Source organism: Artemia franciscana, chromosome 16 (assembly GCF_032884065.1).
Source record: "Artemia franciscana chromosome 16, ASM3288406v1, whole genome shotgun sequence".
Classification (NCBI taxonomy): domain Eukaryota; kingdom Metazoa; phylum Arthropoda; class Branchiopoda; order Anostraca; family Artemiidae; genus Artemia; species Artemia franciscana.
Window position 1 is genome coordinate 6,221,514 of NC_088878.1, and position 14,913 is coordinate 6,236,426.

Sequence of the window (14,913 nt, forward strand, 5' to 3'; positions counted from 1 at the left end):
GTTGTTCGCGTAGTTTGGCTAATTTTATATATTTAGAGCCAAACTCAATTTTTATCAGCCCAATTGAAGGAAACTAGCCCAAACTGGTAAAATTGACTAAGTGGCCCATTTTATGGAAGCCATTTATGCCTTGTTGTGTACACATAAGAACGCAACAAAAACATCTTCGAAACTGATTAACTGTAACAGTATATAAATAAATAAAGTGCTTTGGTAATATCATCCTAAGAGATCATATTTAATTTACAAAGTCTATAATTATTTCTAGTTATTCACAGGTTTGTCCAAACATTTTAAATCTAGTGCTAACAAGTTAAAGGTAATTCCCAACCTTTACTTACTGTTCACCATACCGATAGTTTAACCTTTAACCTGTTCACATACCATTCTTTCATCAGAAAAATACCGCATTTCACGATACATATGTATATACAAGATTGTAACTCTGATATTTTAGCCGCTTAAAAGACGGCTTACCTTTTCAAATACCTGTTATAATTGGTTAATTTGAAAATTAGAGGCAAGCGCCTAACCGCCAAGTAGGGTTGAAAAATAATACCCTGGCATAAAGGAAAAATCCATAAAAACTTAAGTATGGTATTATCGATGATTATAGTCAAGCGCTAATATTTTCTTTTTTACGATGTCGACTTTATAATGTTTTACAAAAATGTTTTCCCTTGGATGAAAAGTCCCCTTGGATGAAAATAGAAATTATCGAATTTTACTGAAAGACAAAGTCACTAAAATGTAGGAATGTTATTTTCCAACGAATGGTCGATTCTAAAATATTACTTTTATAAAATTAGGGAACTATGCAAAAAATAAATATCAGGTCGAAGTAGTTTGACCATCGACTTCTTAGAACAAAATTAATGTGTGAGCGTTTGTCATATTTATGAAGAGTGCATTATCGCTGACATAACTTTTGTCAATAATGAAACTGGACGAGAGCGCCTTTGACATCTTTTTTGAACTAATCTGACTAAAAATTCAGTCGGTTGCAGTAAAATGTTACATGACATTTCTTTTTAAACTGAAGCTAGTCCACTTAACCTCAACAAGCTCTAATTATTGATCCTTTTTTACCCATTTTCTTGCTTTTCAATATATTTACAAGTTTCGTTTTTCCAAGAACATTAAAAGCTCCTTTTCCCCTAACGAAAATCATTGGAAAATGGAATTTTTTTATATAAAAATTGTTTGCATCTTTTTGGTTGCCTAAAACCCCTTTGTAAAAATGACTGGTCTTCAGCAACAGTTTATCAGTGGTCCTCAGCAACAGTTAAAAAGCCAAAAACATATTTTTCAGATTTTTTTTTCGTATTTCTCTGTGCTGAAATATAGCACCTTTTGAGTTACCAAATCCGCGTATGAATAACTTTGTTTGTCACAGACAACACAATAGCGCTACCTAAGTAAAGAGTGATATGGATTCAATGCACTTCATATGCTATGTTTCCCTTTTGAAATTGTTAAAAATGGTATTTTTGATAACAAAATTGTTTTGCAGCTTCATGGTTGCCTAACAATCTCTTTTTAAAAATCGATGGTACTCAGCAACAGTTGAAAGGCCAAAAACATATTTTTCAGATTTACTTTTGTATTTCTCTGCGCCGAAACATAGCACGTTCTGAGTTTCCAAAGCTGCATAGGAACTATCTAGGTTTAAATGACATTTTGCGATTCATATACAGTACAATTGCACTGCTTAAGTAAAGAGTGATACGGATTCAATGCATTATTTATTTTGGTTTTGTTTTTATTCTGACCTGTCAACTTCTTATGTGGTTGTACTCCTAGAATTCTCGAAGATGGCTTATTTGATTGAAAATTGAAAGATAAGCTGCTATTGCGAATACTCAGAAGCAATTTGAGGGCACCCAGCGTCCCTAAAACGTACTTCTTAGATACCCACTCCCTCTTCCTCCAAAGATAACCCATCAAAACTTTGAGATAGCCATTTTCTTCATAATAGTCAAAGATTCAATGAATATGCCTCGAGGAATGTACATGACTTCTGCAGCCCCTGGGACAAGATCTGTAAAGTGTGTAGGTTACCCATTGCGTTGCCCATTGCTTATATATAGGTTTTATTACTTGAAAGGAGGGTGTGTTTGAAACTAGGTGTACAAATAGACTAAGGGTATTAAATTAGAACTTTCAGAGAATGTTGAAGAAACGTTGGACTAAAAAGTGGAAAAAAAATTATGCGTCAAGGTGGTCAAAACGGTGTATCTGGAATATTTCAAGAATGGCTAATGGTATTAAGTAGTAACTTACAGAGCATATTGAACTAAGTCAAAAGACACTATGTATACCCAATAAGGATTCACAAAGATATTCCCGAAACTTCTGGAGAATATTGAGGCTGATATTGACCTGAATCAAAAGAGAATTTATGCATCCAGGCTATCAAAAGAGGGTGTTTGCACCGCCTATAGAACAGTTAAGGGTCTATAGTTGAAATTTCCATGGAATATTGAGGGGTGTGTTAAATTAAATCAAAAGGAACTATGTGCTTCTATGAGTCTTCGAAAGTGTTTTGGGAGCTTACAGTTACTTAAGTTGCCACGAAACAATTCGAAAATTTAAATTGCCAAGAAATTTGAGATGCCAGGTGAGGCAGAAAAGTTCATTTGTGCTGCAAGTTCAGGTATGAGCTTCTAGGTTGTCAAAAGAGCGTGTCCAAAATATCAAAAAGACGGCTAAGAATAATAAGTTGAAATTTTCATGGAATCTTGAAAGTGATGTAAAACGAAAAAAAAAAAAAAAAAAACTACGTGCATCCAGGCTGTCAAAATAATGACTCTACAATATGTCAGGAACAGCTAAGGGTGAAATAAACTCAATGAACTGTTTTATCCAACAAACACTTAAAACAGAATATAAACCAATAAAATCATTACTTAAAAAAAGCTACCAATTTTTATCTAGATTCAAGGTTGCAACAGGGTGGGGGTCAAGATAGCTTCAGTCCTGTAAAAAGTAAAAAATTATACTGATTTTCTATACGTTGAAAAACAGTACCACTCCCACCCATTAAAATTTGGATGTAGGGGGGCCTACCAAAGACATTTGTAATGAGGCAAAGATTCTTTTAGAGAACAGACTTTTAATTTCAGAACACCTGATCAGGCAAGTGTGTAGTGCTTTTTGGATAGGGGGGGGGGGTCAAAAATAATAGAAAAGTTGTGTTTTGAATAAGAAGTGCACATAAATTTGGGAAAACTTAGGATTCCAGAAGAAGAATGGGCCCTGAGGCCTCCTTTTCTATGTACTTCCTGAACCTGATTAATCACTAGGGACTATTTCTAGACCTACTTGACAATTATATTTTAAAAAATTGTTTTCTAACGATATAAATGATCTTGCGAACCGTGCATTCGGCATCTGCACAATGTCACCTGATTGATGTGATGTCTATCTACGGTGACAAACGATTTTCTCAATACGCAAATTAAAAGTCACGAAGACCCCCATTCGGATATTCAGAAGAAGCATGTTTAAACTTAGCACCGAAACAATTTTATACTGATATATCAAACATTGAAGTTTCTCTATTTTTGGCTAATCCCTTTTTTTTGCGGAAGAAAAGGTCAGCAAGAATGTAAAAACAAATCAGAAAAAGGCAAGGAAGAATGGTTCTTTGCTAGAAGAAAAGATGTAAAGTCATATTTTTCCAGGGTAAAAAACTTTCTTAGATTTTAGGTCTCATTTTAGCTTTCAGATCCATATGAAGAAAAGCCACAAAGTTTACCGTTTTTTCCAAAAAAGATTGACGATGATTGCATGTTTATTCGTATGTTTCTTTTTTAGGAATGACCAAATTGAAGAATTAATTATAGACTATCGGAAGAAGGCTCAAGCAAACGGAAAGTAGGAAGTTCGAGTGCCTCTTTGAGCAACCGAAGAAACTTAGCTACTAAAAAGGTCAAATTTCTTCTATTTTGTGCCAAAAGCCAAAACTTTTGACCCAAGCAGGGCCAAAATGCTATCGACTGAAGATTTTGAGACGGTAGGCCGGTTAGAACCTTAAAAGCCATGTAATATGAAATACAGGTTTCAAATTTACCACAACAATGTCTCGATTTCCGATATTTGTGCCGCTAAACATAAATTTTGAGACGAACACAAGCGAATACGGCTTTACAATACTGTAAAGTAATGTAATGCCGAATTAGAGGAGAATAAGTGTCAAAACACTAAAAAGTGAGGTATCATATTCAAATTTATTTATTTGTTGTTTTTTCTCCAAGGTTGACCGTATCGAACCAATGGCCAAGGAGATCGGGAGAGGTCTTTCTCGAACGAGAAATAAAATTAAAAGTGACCAGAAAGATTGTGTCACGAGAAAGTGGCGTTTTGTACCAGTTTGTGGCAGACATATATAGAGAGGGGTATGGTGGGAGGTAGGAATTAATCTTTCATCTTCTTTCATTTAGACTAGGCCTGAAAAACCTGGTGCTGGACGATACCTCTTGTCTCATTGCATATTAAATGTAAATAAAAACAAATTTTTTCTATTGAAAGTAGGGAGCAATATTAAAACTAAAACCGAACAGAAATTATTCCGTATATGAGGTGGGCTGTCTCTTCCACAATAACCTCTCTTTACGCTAAGGTTTGTTAATAACTTTTAAAAAAGGTTCTCATTCTAATTAAACGGCCCTTGTTTTCAAGAATCGCTCTTACAGAATGGAGACAAAATGTCAAGAGCGGAGTATTGAGGAAGGTGTGACCCACTTCATGTACGGAATAATTTATGTTCGTTTTAGTTTTAATGTTACTCCTTACTATGAGCAGAGAAAACTTGCTTTTTTATTTGATTTCTGGTCATTTTTCGAATAAACCCTGAAAATCCACCCCTCTGCGCAAAAAATCCCTCCACGAAAAATTCATCAATAGATAGTTGAATAAAATTCTGGCGTAAAATTCTACCGCCGAGAAATTCTGGCTGGCCGATTCTTTTGGTATATATATTGATGTCAAATTTGTTTTATTTTAGATTTTCGATTGCTATTGAGCCACGTCACTCCTTACTTACAGTAATATAGAATGGGTTTTGGGGAAGGGGGTTTTATAATGACATGAAATCCTTCTTGATTGCAGGAAGTATTTTTTGTCTACGCCTTTATAATTGGTACTACGGGGAAGGTAACTCATCCCCCTTCAATTACGACAATCTTTTTCTATGCAGCATAAAATATCACATTCACATACCTATCAGCACATGAGTGGAAAAGACAAGTGGGGCATTACAAGCCCCACCTGGATATTTCTTGGGGGAGGGCAAGTACTACCAGGAGCTTTGTTTTCTGATATTGTTTAAAGGTAATATTTCTTTCTTCATATTTGTATACAATGTTTCAATGTACTGGAAGATATGTATATAATGTATTGAAATAACAGAAAACCCTATTGTAAAGGTCGCGATGGCTTCAGCCACGTAGAAGATCAAAAGTCATGCATAACTTCCGGTTTTATTAGCAATGGTACCCCTCTCCGTCCACCTGAAGTTAATTTAATTAAGTAATTATTCAACAAAACTACTGTTCATCAAATATATTGACTAAATATTCAAATTTTGTCCAAAAAATTCAAAAAGCTTTAATTACAATCCAGCATTATAATTTTTCTGCATAAAAAATGAAAAGCAGACTCCACCAAAAATTTTACAATTGCTGATATAAAGGACTTAACAACAAAGAATTGGAAGTTCATAGGGCCGGTACCCCGTATCTTGGTTAGACCTGGCATGATTGGACAAATGACCAGAAATTTTTAAAAAAATAAATTTTCGCAACCGAAATTAAAAAGAAACCTCTAAACTTAAAACGAACAGATGTACATCAGTGGGGCTTTCTCCTCACACCTCCTCGTTCTTTACGTGAAAGTTCATGGGGCCGGTACCCCGCATCATGGTTAGGCCAGGGCATAATTTGACCAATGACCGGAAATTAAAAAAAAAAAATAGATTTTCGCAACTGAAATTAAAAAAAAACCTTTGAACTTAAAACGAACAGAAATTATTTTGTATATCAGTGGGCCTCTTCCCTCACACCTCCTCACTCTTTACGCTAAAGCTTGACTATTTGTCCAAAGTCTGTATGGACAACTGCCGAAAACAAGGCCCTTTGAACTAGAACAAGAATCTTTTTTAAAGCACTATAAAACTTTAGTGTAACGAAAGAGGAGTTGAGGAGGGGCATCCATCTCGTTTAAGGAGTAATTTCGATTTGTTTTTATGTTGCTCCTTGGTTCTTGCTAAAAAAAAAGTTTTTTTTTTATTTAATCTAATAGTTCGTGGTAACGAACTATAAGTAAGGAGTGACGCGGCCCAAAAGCAACCAATACTTTAAAAAACAGAATTTTAATAACAATAGATGCGTCAAAAGAATTGTCTTTTATGCTGATTCCAAATACGTAAACTTAATAAGTTTAAAGTTACCCATTAAAAGATAACGAGCTTGGGGAATTTGCCTTAATTTCGAAAAAGAGAGGAAACATCCCAAAAAGGTCAAGGAATTTCAATGAAAATCAAATCATCAGATCCAGCCTATCGTATGACCCTACTTTAGAGGTTTCACGCTCCCATCTGCAAAAATGTGGAGTTTTGTATTTGTTTGGCAGAAAAAGTACTAGAGCCCTTTTTAAGTGACCAAAAAGATCGGAGAGCAATTTTTCGTGGGAAGTTTGGTTTCCAAAAGTGAACTTTACAGGAGAAATTTTAAATAGGGGAAATTTACCAGATTTGTACACAAAATTCTTTTTATTTGTCTCACTTTTCGTTTGGTGACTCAATTTTGCATGTGCAGATGTTCAGGGGGAATTGCCCTAGAGAAATTTTTAGTGGGGTTGCGACTGTCCGGTTAATTTTTTTGTGAGGTGAGGAGGATTTTCCGCAAGATAATTTTTCCATTGGGGAAATTTCCGAAGAAGAAACTTTATATTAGGGGGGGGGGAGGTCTGGGAAATTTTTTCACAGATGGGGGTATTTCTGGAATGATACCAGAAATTTAAAAAAAATCTTTTTTTTCAAACGAAAGTAGGCTAAGGAGAATTTTCCAGGCGGAATATTCGGCTGAAAATTTTTCGAGTGATTTTCAGTGAGAATGCCATTATCTCGGTTGGGGGGGGGGGATTTGCTTTGGAAAAACTTTCCATGGAACAATTGTTTGTGGGGAGGATTTTTCATTGAGGAAGGGCGAATTTTCCAGCACTATTTGAAAAACAGTCAGAAATTAAGTTAAAAGCATTAAGATTTTTCAACTGAAAGTAAGGAGCAACATTAAAATTTAAAACAATCTGAAATTATTATGTATTTGAGGGTCTTCATATGTATTCGAGGTTGAAGAACAATACCTCGTTCTTCATGCTAAAGTTTGACTTCTTGGCCCAGCTCTTTCAGAGCGACTCGGAACAGAGCCGTTTAGTTGGAATAAGAAGCTTTTTCAAAGTACTAAGAAACTTCAGTGGGAAGAGTGAGGTATTAAGGGGGGAGTAGCTCCCCTCATAGACAGAATAGTTTCTGTTCTTCTTGATTTTAATGTTGCTCCTTAATTTCAGTAAAAAAGAAACCTTGTGTTTCTGTTTAATATCATTATGAGATGTAATAATCCTGTGGTCGATAAATATAAAAGCCCAAGTTTGCGCCATCATCAACAAAATGGGTCCTACTACTAAAATCAAGAACCAAGATGAGTAAAAAATGGAAAGAAATAAACATTGAAATGAAATATTAAGGGATAGAAAAAAGATAGCAGTAAAGATAGAAAGAATGAAAATGGCACATATGCTAAAAGTCCTTAAACTACACTATTAAATAGAAAGAAAAAAAAGTGCCAGCCCATACTACAAATTCCTGATAGCATTATTTGTTCCAAAGAATGTTCTGCGATATTTTCCAAAGTCAATAAGAACATTCCCATCAGCAATTTCCTTTTTTGGTTTAAGGGTATAGTATTTATAGTTTTATAATTGTTCATTTAAATAAAAACAAACTTTTAAATTTAAACGAATACGAGGGTATTAGCTTATGCCCTTAATGCTAACTTGGCTTTCTTTCGCTATGTCATTATGAGATATTTGTAGTCAAGTTGATAACCAGAGTGGCAAAATTTGTATAATCATCAGCAAAGTGGCTCTTACTAAAAGTCAGATTCTTGGCGAATTGAAAAATTATCGGAAAATCGGATCTGTTTTCACTGAAACCTCTAATAAGAGAACGTCCAATCCCAGTAATTAAATGGTACCAAGAGGACTGTCTCTCTTGGTTTCAATTAAACCCAAAGTTTTTAATAGCACGTTTTGACCTTAGACACTAAAACTTAACTAGATTTAAGTAACTACAGAGTAAACAGAGAGGCATGAAGTGACCGCCTAGAATTTGATTGATTTGTCTACCCAGCACGAAGTATGTTATTAGGTGTTAAGACGGGTTGCACGCCCAACCGCTCAGGGTTTAGTTAATATTCTATGGGAATCAAATGGAGAGTTTTATATCTGGAAAATCGAAGAATTATATTTATGTTTTAAAAACAATTCTAAGACCCTCATAAGCGGTTGCTGTGTAACTTCATGAGAGCGACATATATTGGACATATGCTTCTCTATTTATGAAAATTAAAATGTTGACTTGATCTACAAAATCATCCGCTCTAGAACTTTTTAGCAATTTTGTTTTGCTGGGGTAGGTTCATCGGACATACAAAACGAAGGTCATTAATTTTGTTTTTTCTAAACTACATAAATAAGACAAGAAAACTTACGAACAGAAGCTATATGAAACTTGCCTTAATTTAGAAACAAAAAATATTATTTTAAGGATGCTTGACAATAAGCAAGATTGACTCAATATATGATGGCGTTTTGCAAAAAGAACCTAAGTCCTCTTTTCCTAATTTTAGAGATTAATGAAAATAAAAAGCCATAATGAAAAAAATGTTTCTCATAAATCAGAATTTAAGAAACTTGAAACTTTAAGGACGGATTCCTAGCTAACTTTCCAATCGGAATGCACTGGAAAGGTCCAAATTTTTGGATTGTTCGTAGCTTCGGAGATAAGGGACTTACATTCTTTTTTATACCCAATTGGAACAATCTCGGTCAGAATTAAAGAAAAACCCGTTTGAATAGACCGATCGATAGATCTCTTCGGGTTTCTTCAAACTATATGCTTAACTCATCTTCGGAAAAACGGGACTTGGGCCCTGTTTGCAAAACGCCACGGAAATGGTCTTTACTTTCTCCTGGCATCGCACCATTGGATGTTTTTGTGAGGCTATGAGATTGACGGTATATCACTAGGCCTATTAGTTCAGTAAAACTACGAAAAAAACCAAACCTCAGTGTTTTAGCAATTTAAACGTCCTTGGCACCAAAATATTCAGAATTTTTTTTTTTAACAACATATCCGATATCGTATATAATCAGCTTTGCAAAAATACCATTTTTTCAAGAAAAAGAGGGGGAAAGGGAGGGGACTTGAATTTTACCTCTGTAATATTTTCTGGATTGAAGGTAGTTTCCCATTAATTGAAGTCCGGAGAGACACAAAATGACATCAGAACTGAAAATTCTATCCCTTAGTACAAATTTCAATCTGATGTAATTTCAATCTGAAAATTCACTCTGATGTAATTGTTTGTCTCCATAGAATTGAATTAATACAAAAAGACCTTTCATTCCAACAAATACAGCAAATATCAAGGTTCAGCTTTTTCATCAAGTTCTAAGCAAAAGAATTTTCCTATTCTGATGTCATTCGCAGTATCTTTTGATTTGAATTAATATGAGACGAATATTCAATCCAAACAATATTGCAGAAAATTTAAATTCGATATCCCCCCCCCCTTTTCCCGTGAAAGAAGGGGTATTTCTGTATGACCGATTTTGGCCAATTTTTAATAAGCTGTTAAGTGAATTTTTTCTTTTTTTGCTTAATTTTGATGCCAAAACTTTTCTGTTGCTCAAATTTTGGGTCAAAACCGTATATTTACAAGACTATATAGCGTGGGACCTTTCAGAGTTTTATACTTGAGTTGGGAAAGCTTTGGTACTATCCTTCCGGATATATTGAAGAAAACTACGATAAATATTGAATTAATTCTCCACATTACCGCAGGGACTCATGATTAGGGTGAGGAAATTTTGGTTTCATTTTCTTAATACAAGGTTCTTAACATATCATAGTGACTAAAAGTTTATTACCTTCAGTTTCTCGATTTAGGGAGAAAATAAAATTAGTACATGTCAGTGTCGACACTCTATATATCTTTTGACTTATCTCAACTATCAGCAACTATTTTGAGACTAAAAATTGATCGTATTATCGTAGTACATTATCCAGAAAATATTACCCCAATCCCTCATAAATTTCCATAATATCAATTCGGCTCCTTTATGTTCGAATCTATCTGTCATAATCATTGTCGATAGATTTCTAACGGGGACTGCTTGGGGACAATCACAAATTTGTTTCAGAACATCCCAATTGACTTCTTGCACTTCATTTCTTCTAACTGCCCACGGCGATATTAGATGAAATTGACTAAATTAAGGAAAGATCCAACTTGTTGACAGAGTTAATAAGCGATCTGACTAAGCGTCAATAAATGTATTAAAAATCTATCAAAAAGAAACTTTTAGTTGAAATCAATTTTTCAATTCCCAGTTTATAGCTGTTACTTTTCTGTGCTAGTCCTAGCCAAGTCGGTTGGTGCGCTGGATTTGGGATTCTTTGTCTGAAAGGACGCGGGTTCGAATCCCAGTGTACCCAATTGTTCAGTTTGGGACGGGAGTCAGTGGCGTGACTCTGTAAGCTTAGCCAGAGTCGACCCAGCTTTAAATGGGTACCTGGAGAAATCTGGGGAAGGTAAACAGGAAGGGTGTGCGAAAGCACAGGATGGTTGGCCCCCAACCCCCCATTGCACTTCCTGGCTGAAGGGCCAAGAAACGGAGATCAGCACCGCCGGTAGGGACTGTAAAGTCTAATGCCGTATCCTTTACCTTTTTTTTTACTTACTTTTCTGTGCTATACCTATGTGCTGAACAGTTCTTTTCATGATTATATATATAAAAAAAAGCTATCTAAAGTTGCACTAAAAGCTGCAAAAATTGTTACAGGAGACAATCTACAGCAATAGCAGTTTCTCAACGTTGCAGGAAGAGGTTCAACCGTCCATCAATATTTTTTCTTGCGTTAAACCTGAATGAATGTAAAAAAACCTTATGGTCACAGTAATGGGCTTTTTTTTTAACAACTATTTATTCTCCAATTCCCCCCCCCCCATATTCATGATTTCTTATAGTAGGTAACAAAAAAAAGCATGTGATGAATTTTGACAAAGTTGCTGATCTACAACAATCAGTAATCTATAGCAACAATAGTTTCTCGTTTCAGGAAAGAACTTCGAACAGGAAACAGGAAACAGTTATTCTGCACTACAAAATTGATGTAAAATTATGAAAACAGAAGAAAATAATTTTTATATGTTGTGAAAGTGTATATTTATTTAGAAATTATTGTATTTAATAAGTATTCGATCGATTAACTTAGCCATTATATTGGCAGTCCAAAAATATTACTCTGAATATGTAAAAAGCTTAATTTCATATAGTTCGTGACTATTATCCATTTATGTTCTCTTAATAGAAGTACTTGATAAATAAACGGTGGATACTCCTTTTCGGTTTTACCATTCGTTTTTGTGTATTGGCCTTACTTATGTCACGGGCATCTCTTAAGGTTGCGTTTGAGCCGTTTTCTTAGCGCGTCAGTGGATCCCGCTTTCTCGAACAGGAAAGTTTGACAAGCTTTGAAGGTGTAGCTCCAGCATTTTTATTTTGGGTCAAGAGGCGTGTGTATCTGGAGAGTCAATGGGCATGGGCTATATAATTTTTATCCGAATTATTAGGGAGCAGCCACCCCCTCCCCCAAGTGACCAGCTTAGGCTAAAAGTTGAAGTGTGAAATTATCCAGTTTCTCTTGTACTATTTATTCTAAACCCAATGGATTGCGCAGTATCTGTTGTTTGCATAAACAGACAGTGTCATTTGTAGTATAAGCCATAGTATTTATTGGCAGGAAAAAATATTACCAAATCCTAATCAAAATTGTGCTTATCAAGTAATATAGAAAGCTTCACTATGGTATTCAGCATTATCTTTGGTAATATTTTCTATCTAGGCAGCTTAGGTTCACTGGTGAAGTGTAAAATATACCAGCTTAGTCTGCAGTATTTAATCACTGATCCAAGTCAAGCAGCTGTGCATCCGTACATTGAGGGAATCAATCTAATATCCCCTGCTGCTAACCTGACTTGCCCTTGCTCTATAGGGCGTCTCGACCACCTGCTTGTACAAGTTCAATCCAGGATAAGCATTATTGATGAAAAACATTTATTAGAAGATAAATCGACACTTTGGGATAGAGATGAAAAACTTGTCAGCCTTTTTTTTTCTTAATCCTAACTACATGTCAACATCAACAAACAATTAACCGTCCACCAAATATAAAGGGGTAAAGGTAAAAAAGGTAAATAATACGGAGCTGGAGTATACAATCCCTACTGGTAGCACTAATCTCTATTTCCTAGCAGTTCAGCCAGGAAGTACAATGGGAGGCTGGGTGCCAGCCATAATGTGCTTTTGCACACCCTTCCTGTTTACCTTCCCAAGGTTTCTCCAGGTACCCATTTAGAGCTGAGTCGACTCAGGCTAAGCTTACACAGTCAGGCTATCGACCCCGTTTCAAAACAAATAACCAGCGACACTAGGATTTGAACCTCTGTCCTCAGGCACAAAGGCTTTCAAGTCTAGCATGCTAACCACTCGGCAAGGACTGGCTCAAAATTGTACAGAAACACGTTTTTGCATTTCAAAACTCAAACTAAAAGAATTACCAAAATCTCGATTTTAGAGCTCTCCAAAATTGTTCAAAGCAAGTAAAATTTACATTTTTTCCGACGACGAAAACTAGCTTTCATATTTTTTAATCAAACTTATAATAGTTAATAAAGGCAGTGTAAGTAAACAAAAAGAAGCTAATTTAGAGCTGGGTTGACTCTGGTTGAGCTTACAGAGTAACGCCACTGATCCCTGTTCCAAACCAAATAACCAGCGACACCAGGATTCGAACCCCTGTCTTGTTGGACAGGGGTCATTTCAAATATTTTGAAAAATATGTCATTGTTCTCTGAAGAGTCTAGTTGGGGGGAAGGGTCTTCATCCATTGGTTATATATGCAGGGGATTGTTTAGTTCACAATAAGCTCGACTTTCCGTTGCCCTGGAAACGGAGAATCCGTTGCCTGCTAAGTAGAAAACACAAATAAACATTTCTAATTTTGCGTCTATTGGTAATTACCAATAAAACTAACAAACAGTATTTTTTCCAGATAAACATGGCAAACCTAAAACTTAAAAAGAACAGAAATTATTTTGTTTCTGAGGAGACTGACCCCCTCTCAACCTCCCATTCTGTATGTAGAAGTTTGACTTTTTCCTCAGTAATTTAAGACCGAATTTTCTATCTGTATAGAATACCACCCGGACAAAAAACTTATGAATGTTGTTTTCAAGTCGATTTAAAGAATATAAAGCCCCGTTTTTGCGTGTCCCAAATCGTTTAGTCTTACGGTCTGGAATTATAAAGGCCATTCAGAGTCAAGTAGTAGCGCTGAACAAAACTATTGAGAGACCTAGATCAGAAAAAAAGTTTGGGCGAAACATTATTTTCAAGTGTAGATACTTTCGATGAACGAAATTTTCTGTCGTGTGGCAAAACAAGCCTAACAGATGTCTTGAGATTTTAAGAAAAATCATCCTTCCTTTTTCATAAGACCCCATTTACACAACAGAAATTTTTCAGACTCTTATTCATTTCCCAAAAAATAATAACAATCGAAGTCCGTAAACAATCTAAAAGTTTTAACTCAATCCTCCCATGATGTTACCATGAATGTCCGAAATCTGGTTAATGTTGACATTCATTGGTTAATGTCCGAAATTCCTTTCAATCTGCTTGGATTCAATTGGCTCTGCTAGTCCCAGTTAAAGATAGAAATGGGGTCACAATTAGTGATAAGGAAAAAGTTAAAGAAAGATGGGTGGAACATTTTGAGAATGTGCTAAACCGAGATACAGTTGCAGGAAAAGATATAGATGAAAATGAAAAAGTTTGTGATACCTTGGATGTGAAGGAAGATTTGTTTAGTGAGGAAGAATTAGCGACAGTACTAGAAGGATTAAAAAATAATAAGGCCCCAGGTGCTGATAGTATGATTAATGAGTTCCTTAAATATGGTGGCTCTGAGGTTAGGAATAAGCTACTGAAGATTATGAACATGATTTTTGAAAAAGGGGAAGTACCCAATGATTTTAGGAAAACCTTAATTAAACCACTGTATAAGAAAGGTGACAAGAGTGAATGTCGGAATTATCGAGGCATTAGTCTGGTCTCTGTAGGTAGCAAATTACTGAGTAATATGATACTTTTTAGACTGAGACATGCTGTAGACAAAGTTTTAAGGGAAGAACAATGTGGTTTTAGAAAAGGTAGAGGATGTGTCGACCATGTTTTCACTCTTAGGTTAATAATTGAGAAGTCCCTTCGTTGTCAAACACCTTTGGTCCTTAGTTTTATCGATTATGAGCAAGCTTTCGATTCTGTTGATAGAACAGCGTTAACAAAGGTCTTATCGTTATATGGTATACCAGAAAAATACATTAAAGTGATTTGCGCTATGTACGAGAATAATACTGCTGCGGTTAAGGTAGGAAATGAGGTTAGCAACTGGTTTTGTATTAAATCAGGAGTTAAGCAGGGTTGTGTTCTATCCCCCTTTATATGGATCATTTTGATGGACTTCATCTTAAGGAGCACAGGAAAGGCAATTGGAGACCATGGAAT

General features: G+C 35.4%; 1 long non-coding RNA gene across 3 annotated transcripts in view; it reads left to right on the plus strand.

Annotated features, from left to right (window-relative positions):
* The window catches only part of LOC136036971 (uncharacterized), a 55,025-nt gene extending 43,337 nt beyond the window's left edge, over positions 1-11,688 (plus strand). For 2 of the 3 annotated variants that reach the window (XR_010619839.1, XR_010619840.1), the window contains exons 2-3: positions 3,820-3,933; positions 11,405-11,688. This is a non-coding gene — a long non-coding RNA (uncharacterized LOC136036971). Of the gene's footprint in view, positions 1-3,819; positions 4,019-11,404 lie in introns of all 3 variants that reach the window. The other variant, XR_010619838.1, reaches the window with a different exon arrangement.
* Positions 11,689-14,913: the final 3,225 nt, after the last annotated feature.